The 26,290-nt window shown below is 46.6% G+C and overlaps 1 protein-coding gene and 1 long non-coding RNA gene across 2 annotated transcripts in view; one reads left to right on the top strand and one right to left on the bottom strand.

Annotated features, from left to right (window-relative positions):
• The window catches only part of LOC147028182 (uncharacterized), a 51,669-nt gene that overhangs the window by 14,215 nt on the left and 11,164 nt on the right, over positions 1-26,290 (bottom strand). The window lies entirely within an intron of this gene.
• Positions 10,948-26,290, top strand: part of LOC147028181 (uncharacterized) — a 51,704-nt gene continuing 36,361 nt past the window's right edge. Inside the window, exon 1 of the long non-coding RNA XR_015057445.1 lies at positions 10,948-11,154. This is a non-coding gene — a long non-coding RNA (uncharacterized LOC147028181). The remainder of the gene's footprint in view (positions 11,155-26,290) is intronic.

Below are 26,290 nucleotides of genomic sequence, written 5' to 3'. Positions count from 1 at the left end.
TCCAAGCTCACTTACCATCGCCATTAACCACCACAATCACAACGCCTCAACCAGCATGAAGCACTATGCAAAAAGCTCACCACTACACTGACATCACCATTAAAGACTACCATCACCTTTTAGGACTAGTGGGAACAAGGAAGCGTGTTCATGGTCGGGGCACACGATCGAGTACCTCGCCCCCAGCTATTCTCAGAGCTCCGTTGCGTGCCCAGGTGCAGAGCAAATAAGGCCATCACTGGTGAAAAATCCTCACCTGAGTGGAGCCAAAGCCATGGTAAGCATCTGTGCGCCAATGTGGGCGCGTAGAACACCCAGCGCTATGCTTGTTCCACTCTAAACCACCATCCCTACCAGGGAATTATAAAAGCGGGCCCTGTTCTCTGGTCTTCTCTCTGACCTGGCCCACCCTCTTTTCTGCTCTTCTCTTCTCTTGCATCTTGTCTGCCCATTCTTCTTGTTCCTCTGGTCACGGAGTGGTGGAACGGAACGAGACGGACCGGAGAGCCAGGCACCCAACAGAGTGTAGCTTATCCCATGAGTAATTACACGTACAGAACTCTTTACACTCAAGGTAGTCTATCTTCTCACACATTATTTGCTAAATTTCCAACTCCCTGACCCACATCGTTACACTTTCCTCTACGCATTACACTGCCAATCACCGCACACCTCATCACACATCCTCCGGTCACACACCTGAGTCACCATCAGTTTTCCTCCCTTCCTCCCTCTCCGAAGTGACTGGGAAGTGTCGGCCCGTTGGCCGCTCCAGGTATTAAAGAGGTGGCAAACACCTCATACTTTCAATCTCTTTCTTTGCTTTGTAACTTTCCTCGGGGTATGATCATAATGGCGCCTGTAATGTATATATGTTAAGATTGTAGAAGTTTTTAATAATCAGATAATTCTGCACCGTGTTTTGTTTCTTTGTAAATATTTGCATGTCCTTTTGCCTTACCTGCTTGTAATAAAATTGTTAATATTATAGATGTACCCAGTTTGGTATCTCTTTTCCTCTATTGGTCCATTGTAGTCCACACAAAGTGTTAGCTGAGAAGTTATACCCCACCAATTTGCTCTTGTTAGCCGGTGCACACTTGGCAGCTATGCTTGGCTGTACCTGATACGGTAAGTTAACTCGAGTATGCATCGAGGGCACGAACCCCCGCCCCCCCATCTCCCCCTCCGCATCCTTGATTCTGCCAATCCACCGGACATGTTAACATGTGAAGTGGTGCGAACCCTGCTAGGATAGTACCAATCAGCACTTGTGGTTCATTAGCAACCCTTGTTATCCATGATCAGTGGCTTCAGAACAAGGTGTTCAGGAGGAACTTGACCGCTACCCCTCGTGGTGAAACTCGAACCCCAGATCCATAATAATCTTACTATAATTCACCGTCTGTCCGTCTGTCTGTTCCCAGGTACCGCAAAAATGGCTGAACCGATCGCAACCATTTTTTGGGTGTGTAATCCTGGGACCCCTTGGAGTAAAATAGGCATAAATATAATAACATGACCCCCTTGACGGTTCCCGTAGGGAGCGGATGCTTCTAGTCTGAGGATAATTCACCGTTCGTCCGTCTGTCTGTTCCCAGGTACCGCAAAAACGGCTAAACCGATCGCAACCATTTTTTGGGTGTGTAATCCTGGGACTCCTCGGAGGAAAATAGGCATAAATATAATAACATGAACCCCTTGACGGCTCCCGTAGGGAGCGGGTGCTTCTCGTATTAATAATACAGGACACTGCCATAATGATGGTCTTTCCACAGAGGAGAGCATTTCTTCCACCAAACCAAAAGGTGGTGTCTGTTGTCTGTTATCTGTTAACTTATAGGCATTAACCATGGTTACATCATCTCTCAGAAAACTGAATATCATTCAATAACAAACAATTTGCTTCGATGTGAGCTGAACTTGAATCGCTAAAAGCTTCTACAACTACTACTTAAACAGCCCCAATGAATCCCAACGTTTTTGGCCCGTCTTTCATGAACCGATTGGTCAGGATTTCGAGTTGAGGTGTTTCAGGCAGGAATTCAGAAGATGTTGAGGGTGTTAGCGATACCTCACTCATTCTTCGTAAAAGACATCATGGGATCTACAACGTGCACAAACTAATGCTAATAAATGGGCCCACATTATAAAGGTCCATCCAAGGGACGATGTACTTTGCGATACATGGTCTTGTCTGAGAAGCACCAATTCAAATGTTTTTAGTCCGTTCGGGAACCGGAGCCAGACTAGGCAGCTCAAAAGTAAATGTGTTACCTCGACCCAATCCTGAAAGACCAGTTAAAAATATTGTTCCGTGGAAAGTACTAAAGTCACCTCATGATGCTGATGCTGTGGTGTTGGGACAAATTTGTCTTTGTAAAGATAAATAAGAGTAGAATAACCTGGGCTATACGACATGGAATGCCAATTGCTTTTCCATACTGATGAAAACCAAGGCAGCTGTTATCACAATGGAGGAGTTTTGATTTCTCATTGTTCCCCAATCCAATGATCTTGGAGGATTGATATCACTCAAGCACTCCTGAACAGGGCACAATGATGGAGGGAAATTCAAACCTGCGACCCTTCAACAGGAAAAGATGCAGTCCATTCCACGTTTAAAATTTAGCTGATATTTAAAAACATGTAAGAGTGAAATTAATTTCCATGAGATGAGCTTACTCACTGACTGACTCATTGATATTACAGATTGGTACCTTCCGGGTGGCGTAGAAAGCTGAAATTTTGTGTGCCAATGGACATTGAAGCCGGTACACTGGAAAAATTCACAGAATCATCAGACAACATCCCTAAATGAAAATAAATTTAATATTTACGATTTCATAAAAAGTTTGAGGGGATAGCTCAGTGACAACACAAGATGGGACAAATGCTACACACACACACACACACACACACACACACACACACACACACACACACACACACACACACACACACACACACACACACACACACACACACACACACACGTACATATGTATGTATGAAAAAACAGGCAAAGTGGGGATTTGGGGGGTCTGGGTTCTTTCGGGAATCCTGAAGAGTTGTGGAGTGCCTTCAAGACCACCATCCTTGATGTTTCTGGGGGATATCTTGGAACTCACCGTCGGGTGAAGAATAATTTTGTCTCTCAAGGAACACTGGATACAGTTGACCAGAGTCGCAGGGCCAGGCTTAATGGCAGATCTGATCTGTTCAGGTAGATGAGGCATAAAACGGTTGGGAGAATTGTACCATCCATGCTGAATTCTCATGGCTGGTGGAAATGTTGTACTCATGTCATTGCATGCAGTTCTCTGCTCTCCCTGGAATACAGGCATCATTCCTACTGAGTTGAAGAGGGGCCTTGTTGTCCCTGTCTGGAAAGGGAAGGGTTATCACCGGGATTGAAACAACTACCGAGGGGTGACGCTGCTCTCAGTGCTGAGCAAGGTCTTTGCTCAGATAATTCTTGATGGGGTTCACCACCATCTGCTTGAGCACCAACACCCATAACAGTCAGGCTTTACACCACAAAGGTCAATGATTGACCATATCCTTGCCGTTTGGGGTCCTCACCAAACATAGATGAGTTTCTGAAGGGGCTGCTTGCAGCTGATGTTGATCTCTGCAAAGCATTTGATTCAGTCAATCGGGATGACCTCTGGAGGATTCTTGGTCTTTGTGGGGTGCCACAAAAACTGATCAATCTGATGTCTGAACTCTACTCTGCTACTGAGAGTGCTGTGAGATGTTGTGAAACCATCTCCGACTTATTTCCAGTTGATACTGGAGTTCATCAGGGGTGTGTACTGGCCCCCACACTTTTCAGCGCTTGTATGGACTGGATTCTGTGGAGGATTTCGAAGAGACCAAGTTGTGTTGCATTATTTGGGAATGTCCAGATCTCTGACCTTGATTTCACAGATTATGCAAACATCTTTACAGAAACTCCGGTTACCCCTTTGGAGACCCTCGAGGTGCTGATTGTGGACTCAGAGCTGCTGGGATTACGGGTTTCCTGGGTTAGAACTTAGGTCCAGGATTTCTGTGACATCTTGGTTGCTGCTATCTTGGCTGTACCTGTTTGTGGTGATGATGTTGAGGTCACGGGGTGATTCACTTACCTTGGCAGTGATATTCATATCCTTGCTGGCTGTGAGCCAGAGGTTATTAGACATCTGGGTCGGGTCTGGGGAGTCGTGGAGTCACTGGATCATGGGGTGTGGCGCTATCGGTACCTGTGCAGGAGGATGAAAGTCTGAGTGTTCAGGTCCTTGGTGTTTCCAGTCTTGCTCTATGGTAGTGAGACTTGGACTCTGACCAGAAATCTGAGTTGGAGACTTAATACCTTTGGCACCAGATCTCTTCAGAGAATCCTTGGCTATTGCTGGTCAGACTTTGTGTCCAATGAGCAGTTGCTGAGAGAGACTCAAATGACATTTGTTGCCTGCAGAGTCCATGAGTGTCAGCTGCGGCTGTATGGACATGTGGCTCATTTTCCTGATGCTGATCCTGCTCACCAGATTCTCTCAGCGAGGGATCCTCATGAATCAAGGAGGCCAATGGGCCAACCACTTGCCTCGTGGTTGCGGCAGGTTGATCAGCATCTCAATGAGATGGGGATGGGGCAGGCATTTGCCGTGGGATGGCCAGACAGAGGCCCCTAGAGTACCGGCACAAAGTGGACACAGCGACGCGCTGCTTCGGCACATGCTCCCTTACCTGACTTGACCTTCGCTCCCACACTGCCATTCAATTCTCAAACATTGCAATGCAAAAATGGTGATTGTGTTCCTTCACCACCATGGCCTGCACACATGTTATAACTCACATTCATTCTCAAACACAACTCAATTATTGTCACAAAACAGACACTTCCACAATAAGACAATTCTGATTTCCAAACCAATCCCTTTACCAACCATTGAATCTCTCACCCATTCCCATCCTAATTATCCATGTCCCAATTTCTAAGCAAACCTGAACCCTTGGGACAAAAAGCATCAAGGCACCTTATAGTAAGTACAGGCCATTGCAGGTTGGTCGGTTTCAAGCGTGTCATCCACCACTGCTAGTTTTCTCCACATCCTTCTTATGCACGCTTGTGGATTCGTTGCTTTGTATCTCCCTGGATTCCATGCATTTTTTTCTCGAATTTTGCCTATTATTCCAAAATCTTGCAGACAACTTGGCTGATGTTTGGGTGCAATTATAGACTTCAAGCATACCCTTGATGAGGAGATGTCAGAGAACCAGGCCAGCCTAAGGAACTGTGGCTACAAACTTTCTTGCGAGAGGCAGCAGTATTGATGCCTGCATCCTCCTCCAGGATCTGGAAGACCCAAATTTCTCTCATCCATTCCCAGAATTCTGCATCCTCCTCCAGGATCTGGTAGACCCAAAGTTCTTTCATCCTTTCCCAGAAGCCTGCATCCTCCTCCAGAATCTGGTGGATCCAAAGTTCTCTCATCCATTCCCAGAATCTTGCATCCTCCTCCAGGATCTGGTCAATCCAAAGTTCTCACATCCACTCCCGATCGATACCTATATCCTCCTCCAGGAAAAACTGTGGTCCCAGCTATAACCCAGGCAGACATTCCCCCAGCCCAGTGGACCCAGTTTCAAATGTATCTCTTGGGTGCTCCGGGATGAGAGTGGAACAAAGCCATGCCCAGCTGAACCACAACGAGCATGATGACAATATTTCTTGGGTACGCATGGACGTTGTCAACCGTGCTCCACCATCCACGATAGCCAAAAGCCAGACAAACAGCCACCATTGTTAACCCAAAACACCATCACCATGGCTATTCTTTGGATCTCAAACAAGACTTTTTGGGAGCTTAGCTTTTGAGTGAGCCAGGTGAATCGGAAAAATCGGGCCACAAGGAATCCAAAACTGACCAGGACCAACCATACTGTGACCATCAGAGGTGCATGCATTTTGAGGTATGGTGGTCCACGTCTGCCAAACATCCCAACCGGTGGTCCTGTTGGCATGATGGGGCCAGCCTCCAAAGGCTGGCAGTCATGGTGATGTTCCATTCCATCATGGGCATATGTATCAGCCAGAAAAAGAGACAAGTTTTCTGCCAAATTTGTTTCCGATTTGCCTCTTGGCAAGTGTTCATTTCAGACGGAGATTCCCTACAAAGCTCATCTTTCTCATCCATCTCCATCTTGCCTCCAATGCCTCCAACAATTATCATTGTTGATATGCCTAAAAACAATTATCATCAAATTGTTCACTCCCCATGACACATTCTTAAACTTCAAACTCCTTCTCAAGTGGTACAATTTCTGGAGTATCCTTCTCAACCACTGGATCGAAAGAAGACTGAAAAAGTCCCTCACTAAGTTAAGCATGGTTCTCATTGCCAAAAAGTCCAGTATTTGGCAGTTCACCTTTGTCATGCAGTTCATCCACCTGTTTCTCCTCAATATTCCTTGCTGAAGAATCCACAGGTCTGACATCTGGAAAGGATTCTTGGGGTACATCAGCTACTGCAAGTTCATCCAATGAAAAATGCTGAGCATCATCTTCATCACTGGGATACTCTATATTCACACTGAGTGGGGGTATTTTCACTTCAAAACCTGCACTTGACTCATCCTGACTTGAATCAAGATGAGCCCCCCCGCTCAACCAACAGGAAGTTGCAATTGCTGCAACTGTCCTACTCAATACATTTTTCTTGGGATTGTTCCAATATTGGCTCAACCGAATAAACTTCAAGATCTGCCTCCCTGTAATTGCCAAGTTCAAGAAGTAATGCTTCAGGAAGATTACTTTCCTCATCCAGCACCTTCACAACTTCAATGTCATTCCTCTTTGCAGTATCCAATTTGTCATTCCCGACTGTACAATCATCAAAAAGCATTTATGTAGATCCACTTTCAATGACAGCTGCACCATCAGCATTGCAACAATGAGAAGCATCAGACTCATCACAATCTTCTGCCTCAGCATCACCTCCACACGGTTCATAAACAATGAGTAATTGGCTTTCACAACAATGACCCAAATCTGAACTCTGGGACTGGTCCTGCAAATTCCTTTCAAAAACATCACTTTCCCATTTGTCCATTTGACAAGCATCCTGCTCTTCCTCTTGAGGTCCATCTGTGACTGTTAAACCACCTTGCACTTTTTCATATTTGGCAATTCTCTCTCCAGAGTTTACATCAGCAAGCTTGCTTTCGATTGTTTTTAAGAACAGCCACTTTTTCAGTACTTGGCATGTCAACGTTACTGTTGCTCTCCTCGACTAAATGTTCTGCAAATGGTTCAAACATTGGTTCTGCCTAATCTGATCGACCCGTTTCGATAACATCCCCAATGAAAATGTACAGCAAGTCCAGTTTAACTTCATCATTGGCTTTGTCCGAGTCAATCAGCCCAAGCGTGGTCTCAACAGTACCATCAACATCACCTTTGAAAATAACAGAAACTTTTACTTCTTCCACCTCTCCTTTGATGGTCTTTTTCCAAGTGTTCAGCCGCTTGTGCAACATCTCATTCTTCCTTTCCCCAGTCAATTATGGCCCCCACAAGCCTTTATCAACTACCATCCGCTCTTGTTCTGTTACACGGGTTTCCGACTCTTTCACCAAACTACTGCCATGGCGCTGACAAAATCCCAATTCCTCCACATGCTGTTTCATTCTGGCATCCACACAAGTGCAATGGCCCTGCAGGTCCTCATTTACTTTGTCAATTCTTTGATTTGTTGACCCAATTTGTTTTTACAACTTTTCCTCCATTCGGACAGCTTGGGTTTTACCCTCTTCTATTTTCAATGCCATTTCTTTCATTCATTCCATCATTTTATCCCTGTCTTCATTTTGTCTCCTCATTTCTCTTCCAATCATTTATTCCCTTCCCTTATTTCTTTTCTTTGTTCCAACGTGAACTGGAGAGCCAACACACTAGCTTCCCGTGTCCCATTTCCCACTGTCGTGGAGGGAGGCTGACGCTTGGGACGGGGAAAGTTCTTATCCTATCCTTCTCAGTCAACTCCACCCTCGGCTCGTTTCCCTCATCCTCATTATCCAGCACAAACAACACCATCTTGTGCATTATGTCATCCATCCTTTCTCCGCATGTGCTTAATCTCCTCAGAAAATTTTTTTCCCCATAAATTTCCAAGCGTTCTTTTCTCCTGACACCAATCCGCTATAGAATTTGTAACTCAGTCACTACAACCCCTTTTCCTTCAAAGGTAGAGAGGCAATTTTTTTAAAAAAACTTAGATTCCCATTCCGTTTTTCAGATTAGCACGCTCCGACACCAAATGTCGTGGTCCCGATGGATTCAAAAATCCCACCCCGATGCCAAATATCGGGTTTCAAAACATCCCCCTCCGATAGCAGTTGTCCTAGTCAACTGGTTAGTAAATATCCTGCTCCTGATCAAAAATTGTTGATCAGGGTTCGAATCCCACTCCAATGACACCAATTGTTGTGTTCAGCTGGTTAACACCGTCTCACCCTGGGCCCATTTGTCATGTTCAGGGTGGTTAACATCATCCTGAATGGATCACAAAATGGTTTTCTCCCTTGGAGGCTTACAGCCGAGATTCTCGACAATTATGGTGTGCACGGGAAAGAAGCAGCTAGGCTCTGCACCACAACGGAGGCACAAGGGTTTATACTTGAACCCACAATGAATAGACAGACTCAAGCAAATTTAATAAATAAGGGTTTAATGAACATAAATCAAATATTTATAATGGAAGTAAATCAACGCATGATCATACAAGTGTGAGGTACACTAAAGCTAATTTTGAGACGTCTCCACCCAGACTTAAACACAGACAAGACACTTAGTTGTGGGTCCAGAGATGATCAGAGATGGTATTTTAGGAGCCTGGTGTCATCGAACCCGCATCGTCCTGTGCAGGAATCCATACCCAAAGTGGTGCCAAGCCACTCTCGGCATGGAAAGCGTAATTTTTTGTATAATTTTGTACCAGTAATTTTGTACCAAGCCACCAGTAATTTTGTGGCGGTATTCAGCGCCAGCGCCCAGAAACCGCCATGCAGCTTCTTCTCATGAACGAATTTGCCGACCCCATTCCTCTTTTGCACCAGATCCCCTCGCCGCGAATGGGCGCTGCCTTGTTCCTCGATGGTAGAATGGGATAACCAGAGTTATCACTGAGAGGCCTGCTCTTCTCCTCTCTCTCTCAACTCATAAACATACAGGCTTCATGACCCAGCAACAATCAATGGCTAGCATCTTGCTCCAGCACACGGGCAAATTCACACATGACAAACACGAAAATCATGCAGCCTTCTTCATCGTGTCGAGGAGAAGCCAGCCAGCAAGACCCTTCATTCTCAATTGCGTTCCTCACCAATGATCTCCTCTCGGACGCGTCCAGAGGTAATATTAATTTTTTTAGAGGAGATCCTCTTCTAGGCGGTGTAGTAGTTCTGAAGGTAATGTAGAGGTATAATGTTGAGGTAATATTTATTTTTTTAGATGAGATCCTGTTCTAGGTGGGGTAGTTGTTGTTGTGAAGGTAATGTTGAGGTAATATTTATTTTTTTAGATGAGATCCTGTTCTTGGCGGTGTAGTTGTTGTGAAGGTAATGTGGAGGTAATATTAAGTTTTTTTTAGATGAGATCCTGTTCTAGGTGGTGTAGTTGTTGTTGTGAAGGTAATGTAGAGGTATGATGTTGAGGTAATATTTATTATTTTTAGATGAGATCATGTTCTAGGCGGTGTCGTTGTTGTGAAGGTAATGTTGAGGTATAATGTTGCGGTATTATTAATTTTTTTAGATGAGATCCTGTTCTAGGTGGTGTAGTTGTTGTTGTGAAGGTAATGTGGAGGTATAATGTTGAGGTAATATTAATTTTTTTAGATGAGATCCTGTTCTAGGCGGTGTAGTTGTTGTTGTGAAGGTAATGTTGAGGTATAATGTTGAGGTAATATTAATTTGTTTTTAGATGAGATCCTGTTCTAGGCGGTGTAGTTGTCGTTGTGAAGGTAATGTTGAGGTAATAATTTTTTTTAGATGAGATCCTGTTCTAGGTGGTGTAGTTGTTGTTGTGAAGGTAATGTTGAGGTAATATTAATTTTTTAGATGAGATCCTGTTCTAGGCAGTGTAGTTGTTGTTGTGAAGGTAATGTTGAGGTAATATTAATTTTTTTTAGATGAGATCCTGTTCTAGGCGGTGTAGTTGTTGTTGTGAAGGTAATGTTGAGGTAATATTAATTTTTTAGATGAGATCCTGTTCTAGGCGGTGTAGTTGTTGTTGTGAAGGTAATGTTGAGGTAATATTAATTTTTTTAGATGAGATCCTGTTCTAGGCGGTGTAGTTGTTGTTGTGAAGGTAATGTTGAGGTATAATGTTGAGGTAATATTAATTTTTTTAGATGAGATCTTGTTCTAGGCGGTGTAGTTGTCGTTGTGAAGGTAATGTTGAGGTAATATTAATTTTTTTAGATGAGATCCTGTTCTAGGCGGGGTAGTTGTTGTTGTGAAGGTAATGTTGAGGTAATATTAATTTTTTTAGATGAGATCCTGTTCTAGGCGGTGTAGTTGTTGTTGTGAAGGTAATGTTGAGGTATAATGTTGAGGTAATATTAATTTTTTTAGATGAGATCTTGTTCTAGGCGGTGTAGTTGTCGTTGTGAAGGTAATGTTGAGGTAATATTAATTTTTTTTAGATGAGATCCTGTTTTAGGCGGTGTAGTTGTCGTTGTGAAGGTAATGTTGAGGTAATATTTTTTTTTTTTAGATGAGATCCTGTTCTAGGCGGTGTAGTTGTCGTTGTGAAGGTAATGTTGAGGTAATATTTTTTTTTTTTAGATGAGATCCTGTTCTAGGCGGTGTAGTTGTCGTTGTGAAGGTAATGTTGAGGTATAATGTTGAAGTAATATTTTTTTTTTTAGATGAGATCCTGTTCTAGGCGGTGTAGTTGTCGTTGTGAAGGTAATGCTGAGGATTTTTTTGAGGTAATATTTCGGCCTTCATGATCCGTGGTAATGCTGAGGATATAATTATATCCTTCATCAGGCATTCTTCGGCCACCTCATTCTCTGGTTCTTAAGACATTTCCTGGGTAACCTCACTGGGGTCGAAAGCCACCATGTTCTTTGGCCTGCTCGACCATGCCTTGACTTGAAACAGGTAGCCACGATTTCTTAATGAGAGTTTTTTTTTTCCCACTTTCCTCACTCACATTATCGAATGTCTGTTTATCATAGTTCTGAATCGTTGCATGCATCACTTTTGTAAGTGCTATAGTTTTGAAGTCAGGATCTTGGAGCGATTTCATGCATTATATGATACGCTTTGCCATGATCTACTCTCACGGACTAATTAAAGGAAATCATCGAAATATTATTTCGGTTTTGAGGATCGGATGTCATTCAGACTAAATAAGTGTCAAAATCTGTTGTGAAAGCTGATAATTTAAAGACATGAGTCTTATAACTGAACCAATATACATATTTACTTTAAGCAAGCAAGGCTATGTCCTTCCTCCATACATACACAAGAAAAAGTGAAATTTTCAAAGCATTAAACTTATCTTTTCCTACTGATTGGAGAATTATATTGAGAGAACAAAAAAAATTTGGAAGACAACAAAATGAACCAGCTTCATTGAGCTATATGATTTAATGCATTCACTGCAAGACCTCATGCCCTGTCCCCCAGAGGGACTGCCTATCCAAAGCATCTGCCAGATCTATATCTATATTTTAGGAGGTTTTGTGAGGTGCTCTATGGGGAATCAAAGCAAATCTGGTAAAAAAAAAAATGGACGTTCAATTAAAACGTTATAATGCTTACACAGACCTTGAACCGATGTGACACGTGCACAGACGAGCAGGTAAAATGGCTGATTTTCTGCAATGTTTCTTTCACAGAACCAGCTTCATTGAGCGATAACATTTAATGCATTCACGGCGAGACTTCATGCCCCGTCCCCAACAAGAACTGCCTATCCATAGCATATGCCAGATATGTGTCTATATTTTCGGATGTTTCACGATGTGCTCTACAGGGAATCAAAGCAAATCTGGTTTAAAAAAAAATTGACGTTTTAAAATAAAGTTATAACGATAGCGTGGACCTCGAACCAATGCACCAAATTGCACGTGCACAGATGAGCAGGCAAAATGGCACATTTTCTGCAATGTTTATTTCACAGGCGATTTAACTTTGCGATGTCTCCAAGGTTGTTCTGTATGAAGCTGCAACTCTTTTGTGGATAAAGTCATTTTATTTCATGAATTCATTTTATTTCATAAACAGTTGTGTGCGTTGTGAAGACGGGCTTTTAAGTTAAAGGGATCCTTTATGGTATACAGTGACCGTTCCTTAACCATTTGATTGAAGTGCTTACATGAGTGCTTAAGCTATGTGTGGAGCACTCATTGTTGGCGCGCTACGTCATTCTGATCGAATCATTCAATCGTTATGGATGCTTTTGCCGCGGTACGTCATTCAGAGCGAGTGCTTGTGCTCCGTCACCATGAGCAAGTTTTTTTTTTGAAATAACACTATTTCCAAGCCATTTTTCCATATTAACGTGTTATCTAAATTACAGAGCCAATTTTTTTTCCATCCGTCGCACACAGCTATGAATAAAGAATAATGTTTGTGAACATAACCCTGAAACATCGAGATAAATGCAGAATTGTTTCTCGGTGAAAGCTACTCAAGGTTACTGGGTTGTATACAGTAAGTACTGTAGTTGGTAATCACACTGACTCCAACCGGCCGATATCGGCCGGTTGGAGTATGTGTGTGTGTTTGTGTGTGTTTGTGTGTGTTTGTGTGTGTGTGTGTATATATATATATATATATATATATATATATATATATATATATATATATATATATATATATATATATATATATTGTTGTGGTTACCAGATTCGCAAACCACCATTCAGGTCCCTTAGGTGAGGTATCTCGGTAAGTGCATGTGTAGTTAGGCCCAAACCCGTTGTCTAGTGGGAATACATGTCATTTATGCGAGCTGCGACTCTTCAGGATAGCCGTTTTTCTTTTACTATCTTTATTTTGGACCAACCGCCATGATTACCATCACAACCACAACAACAACCACCAACCACAACGCCGCTTCACCACAACCGCCACGACCTTTACCGGCACAACTCGCCACCATCGCATCACCGTCATCTCGCGCCACTCATGGGCACCGATGCTGGACTCGTGTAGGGCGCACGTTGAACAGCGTGTACAAAATCACGGATTTTGTGCTTCAAAAACGGATCAAAAACGACACACGCCCACTTTTTGCCGTCCAATCGGTGAGCGAGGGGCGATTTGGCCCCGCCTCCAGAACGATCGATATATGCAAATTTGTGGATCAAAAAGCCTTCACGCCCACTTTTTCTCGGGCCAATGGGGAGCGAGGTGAAAGGTCAAAGGGAGGGGGTCAAAGGCGAAGTTACGGGGGGATAAAAGGACGGTGTTCGTCAGTCAGAAGAGAGTCGCAAACGAGAACGAGAAGGAGTCGAGAACGAGAAGGAGTCGGAACGGAGGGGACGAGTGTGGAAGACTGGAGCCCGAAGCCTGCAGTGGCTGGAGAAGCTGAAGAGAGTCGGACGAGGGGGTGCTCGCGTCGGTGCCAGGAGCTGCACGCCCGAGGGAGGCCGGCAGCGCGACCTGGCCGAGGTGGAGACGCACACCAGGGATAATAAAGATCCTCTATACCCCGAGCATCAGCAACCCCCTCCTGTTTCCCCCCGCGCTGAGATAGTGCGACCAAGGGGGCCCCGTTCCCACCCCCTGCCAGGCACTGTCCACGAGGCCTGCGGGTTGCGGGGCCATCGCCGCTCCGCGTCTCATCACCAGACGGGTAGGCCCGACCCGGTCTCGGCCTCAGGCCTACCTCATTCTTCGGGGATTTCTTTTCCTTGGTTTTGGGTATGTGTTGTCGGCGCCGTCTGTGAAGTAGAATTGTATAAGTGTTGCCGTGTGCTCGGTAGTCGGTATTAGCTCTGCACTGTGTTTTCACTTTTATGTTTGCTTTTTGTGTAAATGGAATTGTGTTTTCTTTTTTTTGTGTGCATTTGGTGGAATTGTATTTGTGTGCTTTCCGTTCGTCGCGAATAAATGTGCTTTATTGTTGAACTGTTCTCCCGCTTCGCTTCGTCTTTTCCTCCATTGAATCCCCATCTTGCTTCACGTAAAGGGTTGGTAGTGGGCTGAATACGCCCGATAATTAATCGAACCGTCGAGGTCGACGATAACACCGCTCGGTTATTCTGATAGTACGGAACGGGTCGCTTAAGTAGCCCGTGTCCGAAGTCGACCTGCGGCGAGGTGCGATCGCCCGGTCTACCCTCCGCGTGGGTACTTAGGTAGTTCGAATTTGGCGAGCAACCCTATCCCACGCGGGGGCTGATTGGCTCGATCGCGGTGAGACCGAAAGGTCCACCCGTGACTGGTTCCCGGCGTTAGTCCGAGAGGGTCACGACTGGATTGTCCGTCCGGTGGGCGACGTGCCGCGATTCGAGTTACGTGGCCGTCAGCACGCCGGCGGGCGCGAATACCGCAACACTGGTGTCAGGAGTGGGATACAAATTCATCGCCCTCCTCGCGGCACTGGTATCGGAGAACAGGAAAACGGGCTCTCCTGTCTCCGGCTAAATTTACGGGAATCGGTCCAGGGGTGAGAGAAGCGACCCCCGATTCCCTCCAAATTACGAGCGAGCAAATTAACCCTTCACGAGAAGCAAGATGGCGTCTCAAGGCGAGCGGGAGCCGGGGGTATTAGAAATGTATATGTGTAATAATGTAGAGTCCATGGTCCAGGATGGAATCCCCGAGCAGGAAATGTTGATTGTGCAGGAACACGGACTCGCCCAACTGAACCCAGGGCCCGAGGTGGGTGCGGCAGCGGCCGCGGTGTATGACACCTCCCCCCCCCCTCTCCACCAAGACCCTTCCCCAACCCTTGCCGAAACGGCTCAGCTGAGTGCATCCAACATGGCCCAGCTATGCGGCATGCTGGCGGCAATGAACAAACAAATGAATGAAGTGAAAACGACGATGGATACAAATACAAATGAAATGAAAAACGAAATGAAAGACATGAACAAGCAAATGAATGAAGTGAAAACGACGATGGATGCGAATACACAGCAAATGAGAAAAGAAATGAAAGAACTACGGGGTGAGACGCAGAACATGGGCCGATGCCTGCAGGCGGGCATGAAGGCCGTGACCAGGGAGCTGGGAATGGCGACTCCACGTGTGGGAGCAAACGAGCTGGGTGGGGGTGCAACGGCTGACAGGCCCGCGGTGGAGGCGGGTGAAAAAATAATTCGTGGAACGTGTTGGGCGAGGGTCGTGACGATGACCGAAAGGGAAAAATTAAATGGGGAGACCAAAACGTGTGAGACGAGACACGAGGTGACGACAACAGAAATAATAGTTGAGACAAGGGAGGTAAAGGGTGAAGAGTTGGCAGTGACGGTAGCCGGGAAGGGAACCATAGAGGAGAGACTACACGAGGAAGACGGGGTAAGTGACGCACACACACACACAGAGGTAGCGGAGAGAAAATTGGGGGGTGAGCTCGCGGAGCGTGCAGGGACCCGGTGCGAGCAGCTGGATGACCTCCTCCAGGAACGAGGGGAGGGAGTATGCCCCCTTAAGGCGAGTCACGACCAGGTGAGTTCGGTCGTGTTTTGCGAGGTTGAGGGGACGAGTGCTGTGGACGGGTGCACGGAGAGCTTGGGGGGTATAGAGGCCCCGGAGACCCTTGTGGGGATACGAATCCCCAGTGTAGTTGTCCCTGTGTGTGTGGTGCAAGGCGTGAGTGCGTCCCCGTGTGTGGAAGCGACCCCGTGTGTGAGTGGTGTGGTGGCGATGGTGCTGGAGTGCGTGCTTCCCAGCACGCCGTGTTTGGATGAGGCACCGTGTGTGGATGAGGAACCGTGTGTGGAAGAGGCCGTGTGTGTGAGTGAAACGGCCAGTATGAGTGAGGAACCGCGGGTGAGTGCCCCCGCGTGTATGAGTGAGGGACGTTGTGTGGAAGAGACCGCGTGTGTGAGTGTCGCCGTGTGTATGAGTGAGGTACCGCGGGTGAGTGCCCCCGCGTGTATGAGTGAGGCACGGTGTGTGGATGAGGCACAGCGGTTGAGTGCCCTCGCGTGTGTGGGTGAGGCACCGCGGGTGAGTGCCCCCGCGCGAGTGAATAGAGCACCACGTGTGAGTAGTATGGTTTGTGTGAGTAGTGAGGCACGCGTGAGTGAACGGCCGTGTGCAAGGTCGCTGTGTGCCAGGGAGACCGTGTGTGTGAGAGAGCGGTATGTAAGGGAGATGTCGGTTGGCATGCGGGAGCACGCAGCCGCGTCTCCCGGTGTGAATGTGATGGAGTGGACTGTGTGCGTCGTAACACGCAGGTGTGCGTGGGTTGAATGGCGACGACGAAGGCGACATGAGAAGAAAGAAAGCCGAGTAGCGGCTGTAGTTGTTTCGCGGACCGTGCCGGGTTCACCCAGCAGTGAGCACGCGGTTCGTGCTGTGCAACGCACGAGACCACCACGTGCTCGCTTGCGAGAGTGAAGTCCCGGTCCGGAAACGCACGCGGTGGATTTGCCGATCCCGCGGACGGACAAAGTTAGGCAGGTAAATGGATTTGGACCGGACGGGTTCTCCACGCGATCGTGTGTGTTAAGCTCCAACGGGCAAAGCACATGTGTTCGCGTGGGGAACCCCTCGAAACGTGGGGCTTGTGTTTTTTTTTATGCGCACGGTGACGTCATGGCTGCACGTGTGGTTGGAATCCGGCAGGAGGGGTATCTCTGCCGGATGGTAGCGTCCAAGGAGGGACGAGGAACACGTGCAGCTGCATGACGTCACGGGCAGGTGCAAAGTGCGCGAGCTCTGAGTTGCCGCGCTGGCGCCGCGCATGTAGAAAAAAAAAGAAAGAACAAGCCTCACTTTCGGGTGTAAAGGATTCCTGGGCAAGGGGTGAAAGACCCCCTTGACCGGGGCACAGGATGGAAACTAGTTAGGGGGAAGGGTTAGCTTAGTTAGACCGACTTCATGGGGCAGGGGTAAGTCCTCATGGAGTCCGTGGAATGGATTAGTTAGAGGGATTGTAGCCAGATTTAGGTTGGGAAATAAAATGATTTTTTTTGAGTTAGGAGACAGAGACAGACTGGTGAATGTGTAGAGGGGACGTAGCTTAGCTACGTAGTGTTAAAAGGAACGTGCTTTAGTGTAAGGGACGACGTGGGAGCACGAGTTAGTTAGGGGATGTAGTTAGAAGGATGGCAGAGTTCAGTGGTGTGTGTGTTGAAGAGTTGGAGAGTTGTGAGGTGAGTACATGGTGAGTGAGTGAGGCCAGCGGGTCTGTGTGTGTGGAGTGAATGGGGAATGCATGGTGCGATGAGTGATTGGGGGGAGGAGTGACTCCCGCCCAAGGGACCCCGGGGTCAGTATAAAGTGAGTTAGGGGGTTAGTTAAATTACAAATTGGAGGTCGTTTTGTTGTTGGTGGGAAAGTAGGCTCGAGACCCATTTGGAGGGGTGCAGGAGCCCTGTTGACGGGCTTGGGAGCGTGGCTGCGAAAGGTGAGTATCGCTGAGTGGGTACCCCGGGCACCAGGCTAGTCGGCCGCGGTAGGCCATGGGCCCATGGGGGGCCGGGATAGAGTAGTGGGCACGGGTGCGCCTGCTTGGTGCGGGGGCCCGGGGCGCCATTAGCCGCGTGGGCAGTGTTGTGGGCACGGGTGACCCTCGGAAAGGGGCCCGGGAGGCCGGCCTGCCACGTGTGCGTTTCAGGGGAGGTGCCATGGGGGGCACTCCCCGGTATTAGGGAGCTGGTAGGCTCGGAGGCAGTGTAGTGCCCGGGGGTGCCGTAGCGGGAGATTCGGCAGAGGGTCGTGCCTGCCGGAGGGAGCCACGTGTCCCAGCCAGGAGACCGTGTGAGGGCACGGAGAGAAAATTGGGGGGCGAGGCCCGAAATTGTGAGGACACCAACACAGGCGACGGGAATCTGGGTTGTTAGAACCAATAGTTTAAGCGAGAGGAGCTTGTTGAAAGCCCCGGGGTAGTTTAACAGTTAAATGGTTAGGGTAGATTAGGAGATGTACCCCTCCGCACCATCCATCCCCTCGCTGTCGTTGTGGGCCGCTGGACCCACTTGGTGTTAAGATCGCCGAACTCTGGAGAGGCCATTCTGAGGCTTCGTTGGGCCTCGACACAGGACGTTAGCTCTCCCTTGTTCCCCTCCGGGAAGGGAACGTAGGGGTTGGGAGTAGGCTAGGTGACAGTATAGGTTAGCCGAACAAGGACGATAAAGGGGGTTAGGGGACGATTTATAGTGGGGAAGTAAAAATAAAAACAACAAAAAAATAAGTTGGGGCTAAATTGGGGTTTGACAAATTAAGGGAGTGGGTATGTACAGTGACAGGCAAAGGCGATAGGTGGGAGGGAGACAGGTAGGTAGGTCCGAGCCCGCCTTCCAAGTGGCCAGCACCACCGCACCCCCTCCACCAACCTCCACTGAACGGCAAAGGCTGGCCAGCTTCATCGGCTGGCTGTTTTTTCTTCAAGGCCTGTGCCGGCCAACTTCATCGGCAGCTGTTGTTTTGCTGCGAGGCCTGTGCCGGCTGGATCGTCTGCAGCTGCTGTGCTGCAAGGCCTGTGCCGGCCAGTTCATCTGCTGGCTGTTTTTCTTCAAGGCCTGTGCCGGCCAGTTCATCTGCCGGCTGTGTTTGCCTGCTGCCTTTGCCATGCCATGCCCACTGCCCACGTTCACCAGCCCCGTTCAATTTTTGCTTTGCCCCCCCCTGTTCATTTCCATGTGCGCCAGGATCGTAAAAGCAACAGTTTGCAAGCTGCAAGAACTGCCCTGTTGGCAGCTACAACACGGGCCTGCAGTGGCGGCCCGTGCACCGTGTTTGTGTTCATGCATCCATTCGTTGTGCCCATTGCGTGTGCCACTTGAGCTGGCACGGAGACTGCGTTGTGCAGCCCAAGCACCGTTGTGGTTCACTGAGTTCAGTTCAAAAGGGAAGGCCTTGGACTGCGTGTGAGCAGCCAGCCACGTTCCCTGTCACCTGCATTGTTTTGAGCCAGAGACTGCATGCGGGCAGCCTGGCTCCCTGCTAACTGCTTTCTTTTGCAGAGTTCAATGATCCTGGGCCATGGTTTAGTGTAAGATTTGTAAGTTAAGGTAAGATGTACTGTACATATGAGTGCGCCCCCGGCATGTTTGTCTTAGCGCCGGCAATTTTATTTAAGTCGTCCGTGTGAGTGAGTTTGTTTAGGTAGTTACGCAGCCCTCAGGTTATTTATTTTGGGGACACGAATACCATGAATGTCGCACTCAGGGATCCGTAGGTAAAATGTACTAGGGGAAAACTACACATGATGGCACACGAAAATTTGACGACTCGGGACGAGTCTGTAAAAAGGGGAGGGGGTAGTGTTGTGGTTACCAAATTCGCAAACCACCATTCAGGTCCCTTAGGTGAGGTATCTCGGTAAGTGCATGTGTAGTTAGGCCCAAACCCGTTGTCTAGTGGGAATACATGTCATTTATACGTGCTGCTACTCTTCAGGATAGCCGTTTTTCTTTTGCTATCTTTGTTTTGGACCAACCGCCCTGATCACAACCACAACATCAACCACAACCACAACCACCGCTTCACCACAACCGCCACGACCTTTACCGTCACAACTCGCCACCATCGCATCACCGTCATCTCGCGCCACTCATGGGCACCGATGCTGGACTCGTGTAGGGCGCACGTTGAACAGCGTGTACAAAATCACGGATTTTGTGCTTCAAAAACGGATCAAAAACGACACACGCCCACTTTTTGCCGTCCAATCGGTGAGCGAGGGGCGATTTGGCCCCGCCTCCAGAACGATCGATATATGCAAATTTGTGGATCAAAAAGCCTTCACGCCCACTTTTTCTCGGGCCAATGGGGAGCGAGGTGAAAGGTCAAAGGGAGGGGGTCAAAGGCGAAGTTACGGGGGGATAAAAGGACGGTGTTCGTCAGTCAGAGGAGAGTCGAGAACGAGAAGGAGTCGAGAACGAGAAGGAGTCGGAACGGAGGGGACGAGTGTGGAAGACTGGAGCCCGAAGCCTGCAGTGGCTGGAGAAGCTGAAGAGAGTCGGACGAGGGGGTGCTCGCGTCGGTGCCAGGAGCTGCACGCCCGAGGGAGGCCGGCAGCGCGACCTGGCCGAGGTGGAGACGCACACCAGGGATAATAAAGATCCTCTATACCCCGAGCATCAGCAACCCCCTCCTGTTTCCCCCCGCGCTGAGATAGTGCGACCAAGGGGGCCCCGTTCCCACCCCCTGCCAGGCACTGTCCACGAGGCCCGCGGGTTGCGGGGCCATCGCCGCTCCGCGTCTCATCACCAGACGGGTAGGCCCGACCCGGTCTCGGCCTCAGGCCTGCCTCATTCTTGAGGTATTTCTTTTCCTTGGTTTTGGGTATGTGTTGTCGGCGCCGTCTGTGAAGTAGAATTGTATAAGTGTTGCCGTGTGCTCGGTAGTCGGTATTAGCTCTGCACTGTGTTTTCACTTTTATGTTTGCTTTTTGTGTAAATGGAATTGTGTTTTCTTTTTTTTGTGTGCATTTGGTGGAATTGTATTTGTGTGCTTTCCGTTCGTCGCGAATAAATGTGCTTTATTGTTGAACTGTTCTCCCGCTTCGCTTCGTCTTTTCCTCCATTGAATCCCCATCTTGCTTCACGTAAAGGGTTGGTAGTGGGCTGAATACGCCCGATAATTAATCGAACCGTCGAGGTCGACGATAACACCGCTCGGTTATTCTGATAGTACGGAACGGGTCGCTTAAGTGGCCCGTGTCCGAAGTCGACCTGCGGCGAGGTGCGATCGCCCGGTCTACCCTCCGCGTGGGTACTTAGGTAGTTCGAATTTGGCGAGCAACCCTATCCCACGCGGGGGCTGATTGGCTCGATCGCGGTGAGACCGAAAGGTCCACCCGTGACTGGTTCCCGGCGTTAGTCCGAGAGGGTCACGACTGGATTGTCCGTCCGGTGGGCGACGTGCCGCGATTCGAGTTACGTGGCCGTCAGCACGCCGGCGGGCGCGAATACCGCAACAATATATATATACTTCTCTCTTCTCTCTTCTCTCTTCTCTCTTCTCTCTTCTCTCTTCTCTCTTCTCTCTTCTCTCTTCTCTCTTCTCTCTTCTCTCTTCTCTCTTCTCTCTTCTCTCTTCTCTCTTCTCTCTTCTCTTACTTTCCCCTCCCCTCTCTCTCCATCTGTCTCTGTCTCTGGACATATCCGGACAGTGGTTATGTCTGGACGCTGTTTGTCTCCAGACGTGTCCGGGGAGGGTTTGTCTCCAGATGTGTCCTGGTGGTGTATATATCCAGACGTTTCCGAGCAGTGTATGTCCCTGGCCAGCTTGGCTCCAGACTCGTCCAGGCAGTGTTTGTTGCTGGACACGTTCGGGCAGTATTTGTCTCTGGACAGCTTGGCTCTGGACATGTCCGGGCGGTATTTTTGTCTGGACAGGAGTTTCTCTCCAGGCCATGTTAATCGTATGAGTGGTAGAAAATGGATTTCACACATGATTTTGTTTCAATATTTTCTGTTATTCTATGCACAATCATTTTGATGAGATGGTATGAATTGTAATTAACACTGCACTGCAAGGCTGCTTTCCCTTCCTCTCACATCACACTGTCTTACCTCCCCCCACCCCTCCTCTCTCCTTTCCCCTCCACCTCTTCACTCTCCCCGATCTATCTCCCCCACCCCTCTCTCCCTCTTCCCTTCTCTTTTTCTCCCTCCCCCCTTTTGTATATCATCAGCGAAGCGACTGGTGGTATTTGCTCGTATATATGTATGTATATATGTATGTATATGTATATATATATATATATATATATATATATATATATATATATATATATATATATATATATATATATATATATATATATATACATACACACACACACTACTGGTCGAAAATAGAACACCCCCATTTCTCGCAGTAGAACACAAAGTGCAAGAGTTAAAAATAAGAAAAAAAGTTTGGGTTACCAAAAACTGAAAAATAATGCAAATTTCAGAGTTGTTAAAAAAATAAAAGGACCTTTTCAGGGAACAAGTAATGGGTTAGCAACTGCAGCTGTTCTGCAGCAATACAAGTAAATTAAGCCTTGAAAGGTGATGGAAACAATTCCTACAGGTGTCCCAACTTTTGTTGATTAGTTACAAACCCTCTGTCTGTATAAAAGCTGTGTTGGAACAGACTGTGTGGCTACACCCTCTGAAGCATTATTTGGACAATATTGCACTGCAGGAAGTAATATATTGTTCTCATAATGGTGAGAAAAAGACAATTAATAAAGAAAGACAGACAGACCATGATGACCCTTAAAAGTGTAGGTCTTTCCTTTAGAGAAATTGCAAAGTGAGCCAAGGTGTCAGTGAGTACAGTTTCCAACACCATCAGAAGGCACTTGGAAACTGGGGGGTAACTGACAGGAAGAGGTCTGGCAGACTCAAAGCCACAACACAATCAGAAGACATGTTTCTGAGAGTCAACAGCTTGCATGATAGGGGGCTTACAGGACAGCAACTTCAGGCACAGCTTAACACTGGTCAAAGTGAAGACGTCTCGGTTTCAACTGTGAAGAGAAGACTTCGAGCTGCAGGTTTGACAGGTCGAGTGGGAATAAGAAAGCCATTGCTAAATGGCAAAATAAGAAAAAGAGGCTTGCCTGGGCCATGAAGCACCACCAGTGGACTACTGAAAACTGGAAGAAGGTCTCATGGACCGATGAATCAAAATTTGAAATCTTTGGTTCATCACGCAGGGTTTTTGTACACCGTCAAGTCGGCAAAAAGATGGTTCCTCAGTGTGTGACACCAACTGTTAAGCATGGAGGAGGAAGTGTGATGATTTGGAGCTCTTTTTCTGGATCTAGAGTTGCACAGATTGACTTGCACAGAGTGACTGGCACCCTGAACCAAAAGGGTAACCACAGCATTTTGCAGCGCCATGCAATACCCACTGGTCAACGCCGAGTTGGTCAGGGGTTCATCCCACAGCAAGATAACGACCCAAAACATACCTCCAGGCTATGTCAGAACTACCTTTGAAGAAAAGAACAAGACGGTAGGCTTCAAATCATGGAATGGCCAGCACAGTCTCCAGACTTAAACCCTATCGAGCTGGTTTGGGATGAACTGGACAGAAGGGTGAAAGCAAAGCAACCTACAAGTGCAACACATTTGTGGAAACCTCTGCAACAGTGTTGGGAAGAACTTTCCGAACAATATTTGATTTCCATTGTAGAAAAAATGCCATGAGTATGTTCGGCTGTTATATCTGCAAAAGGTGGCGACTTTGATGAGTCAAAAATTTAGATTAAATTTTGTTCAACAAAACTAATCCATGATTTCCTTTTTATCTGCAATTGTTTATTTGTTCTATACTTTAATTTCAGAGTACATTGAAACATTAAACTGCTTAAATTTCAGTAAAAACTGGAAAAATGGGGGTGTTCTAAAACTTTTGACCGGTAGTGTAGACATAATATATTCTTGTGTGAGACTTGTGGGAAGTCCTGATTCATCTCAGGATTCTAACCCATGGACCTCTTTGCTAACAGAGCAATAGCCCACAGGGCTACCAGTTAAGAAGTATCAAAACAGCTTTTCAAACTGCTTAACTTCACCTTTTTGATCCCAATGGCTCTCAGGATAATGGTCAGTGTACCATTTTCTCAAATAAAACAGGGCATTTTATAAAAATTTTTACCTCCGTCACCAAAGTTGAAGGAGGTTATGTTTTCACCTCTGTTTGTTTGTTTGTCTGTTTGTTTGTTTTTGTGCAGGATATCTCAAAAAGTTGTGGACGGATTCGGATGAAATTTGGTGGTCAAGTTGGCTGTTGGACAAGGACAAACTGTTTAGATTTTGGTGTAGAACCGGATCCAGATCTGACTACTATAATTTTTTAAGTGATTCTTCACTTTTGAGAGATGGGGCTAAACTAATATATAGCACGATATCTCAAAAAGTTGTCGACAAATTCGGACGGCACTTGGTGCACACGTTGCGTGTGCGGCCATAACGAAATGATTCAATTTTGGTGAAGATCCGGATCTGGATAAGAGAATTATTTAATTTTTCAAGCAATTCTTCACCATCGAGAGAAGGGGCCAAAAACGATGAAGTAGTGCATAGCATGATATTTCAAAAATGTATTGGGCCCGATATGTTCTCGTGGATCAGCCATTACGTGGCGGAGGTATGTTCTCTACCGAGTGTCCTAGTTTTTACTGTAACCTTCATTGTTGGTTCGCATGCATCTTTTTCTTCTTCTTCTTCTTCTTCTTCTTTGCTATGCAGCAGAAGGCTGTGGGGGTAGCATTATTGGCTGAGCGCAGTGCCGGATTTAGACATTGTGAGGCCCGATGCTGTATAAAGCATTGAGGCCCCTTGTACAAAAATTACACCTGAAGGTCAGACAAAAATTGAAAACACACAAAAAAATATTAATTACATATAAAGCCATTTTAAAACTACACATAAAAATTTGCTACACAAGCTACTTAAAAACTATATCTATCTTGTGTGTGTATATATATATATATATATATATATATATATATATATATATATATATATATATATATATATATATATATATATATATATATATATATTGATTTTAGGTGGTAGACGATCAGACAACTCCCAGGTTACTTTTGGAAACTCTGGGAAGTACCACCGTCTTCCGTTGGGAAGGCTGAATGCCGATTTTTCGTCATGATGGTTTCCTGCACCAAGGTAGCAGTTCTTTATGCCTCATTCACACATTTTTACATGTCTTCTCACATCTTTTTGAGGCCCCTGCAGATTGTGAGGCCCTAAGTTGTAGCTTGTTTAGATTACGCCTAATTCCAGCACTGGCTGAGGGCACTGTTGTTCCGCTAATGCAATGCCCTCTGTAGGTTTGGGCAGGAGTTTGGAATTTGTTCATGGTTCATAGCTCGCCTACTCGTCGCGAAAGACACCGGTGGATGTTTAACATCCACCAACTAATGCTGGCAAACGGGACGCCGAGTTTAACGTCCATCCGAAGGACAGCACACACATTGATGAATCACCCTGCCTGTGAAACACCAGGATGACAGTTTATATCCGGGTCAGTATTCAAACCCAGGCTCGACCGATTAGAGGCGAGTGTGTGTTCCTCTCGGCCATCCTTTCTGCCAGTTCATATGTATAATGTTGTGCAATACCCCACATGCATGTACACTGTACAGTCAGTTGTATTTTTTTTACCATGTAACAGTCGGTCATTCTTAGCTTTGTTGCCTTGTTTATCTTTCTTTTGGCCTGGCTTTAGCTATTACTATAATCTGCTAGAATTTATTAATCAGCACATTTGAAATCCTTCAATGACGTTTTATCTGCAATCACTTGTCAACGGGTTGGGGTGGCAGGGAAGTGGGGGAGGGGATTACAAAACATTGAACACACTACCCTTGTGACGTCATTGTTTTACAGCATTCTTGCAGGAGATAACCAAACGAAATAGGACTTCTGATGAGGAATTATTATTTTTGTAAGCGTTGCTCAGGATAGTTTGTGTGCTTCAAAATGTATTTGGTGGAGTTTCCAATTTTAATATTATTTTGAAAACCAATCTTGCACAACTGGCCTTTTAAGATGGTGACAAAATTGCAGCTCAAAGTGATGGTGGGTTTTGTTCCCAGTGGCCAAAGAGAAGTAGGCCAGGGTGTTATGCTTCATCCAACATCCTAGGTGTTCTGTTCAATTGCTGGCTTCATCCATCGGAAAATAATAAATTTCACAGACATTCTAGAGCATTACGAACTGAACATATTGAAGCCGAACATTGCACACAAACAGAATCGCATTGGAAGAGTGGTGGGAAAGGTGAAGGTCTAAACAGCGTGACAATTTCGTTACAATGTTCTTGGCATCCCCATGAGGTCGAAACGACCTGCGGCTTATGCCTGATAAATGTCTCCCCTTTACCCTCAACACTATCAATCTGTGGACCAAGTTGGGTTCATACCACAACAACTGCAAGAGTTTTGTAATCATTGGGCCTCCTTGTACGACATATTACATGACTCTTTCGTTGATTACTCAGGCATGTATGGACGTAAATTAAATAAATATTGAGATATGTTAAGGTCTCCCCGTAAGGTGTCATGTGATCTTTTTCACTTCACAAGGTACCCCCCTGTTTTGTGAAATGTAAAACTTGACAAAATGATCGGTGC

This window comes from Eptatretus burgeri, chromosome 4, assembly GCF_056783735.1.
Source record: "Eptatretus burgeri isolate ZD-2024b chromosome 4, Ebu_testis_v1, whole genome shotgun sequence".
In the NCBI taxonomy this organism is placed as follows: domain Eukaryota; kingdom Metazoa; phylum Chordata; class Myxini; order Myxiniformes; family Myxinidae; genus Eptatretus; species Eptatretus burgeri.
This window is presented reverse-complemented; position numbering and strand designations above follow the sequence as displayed.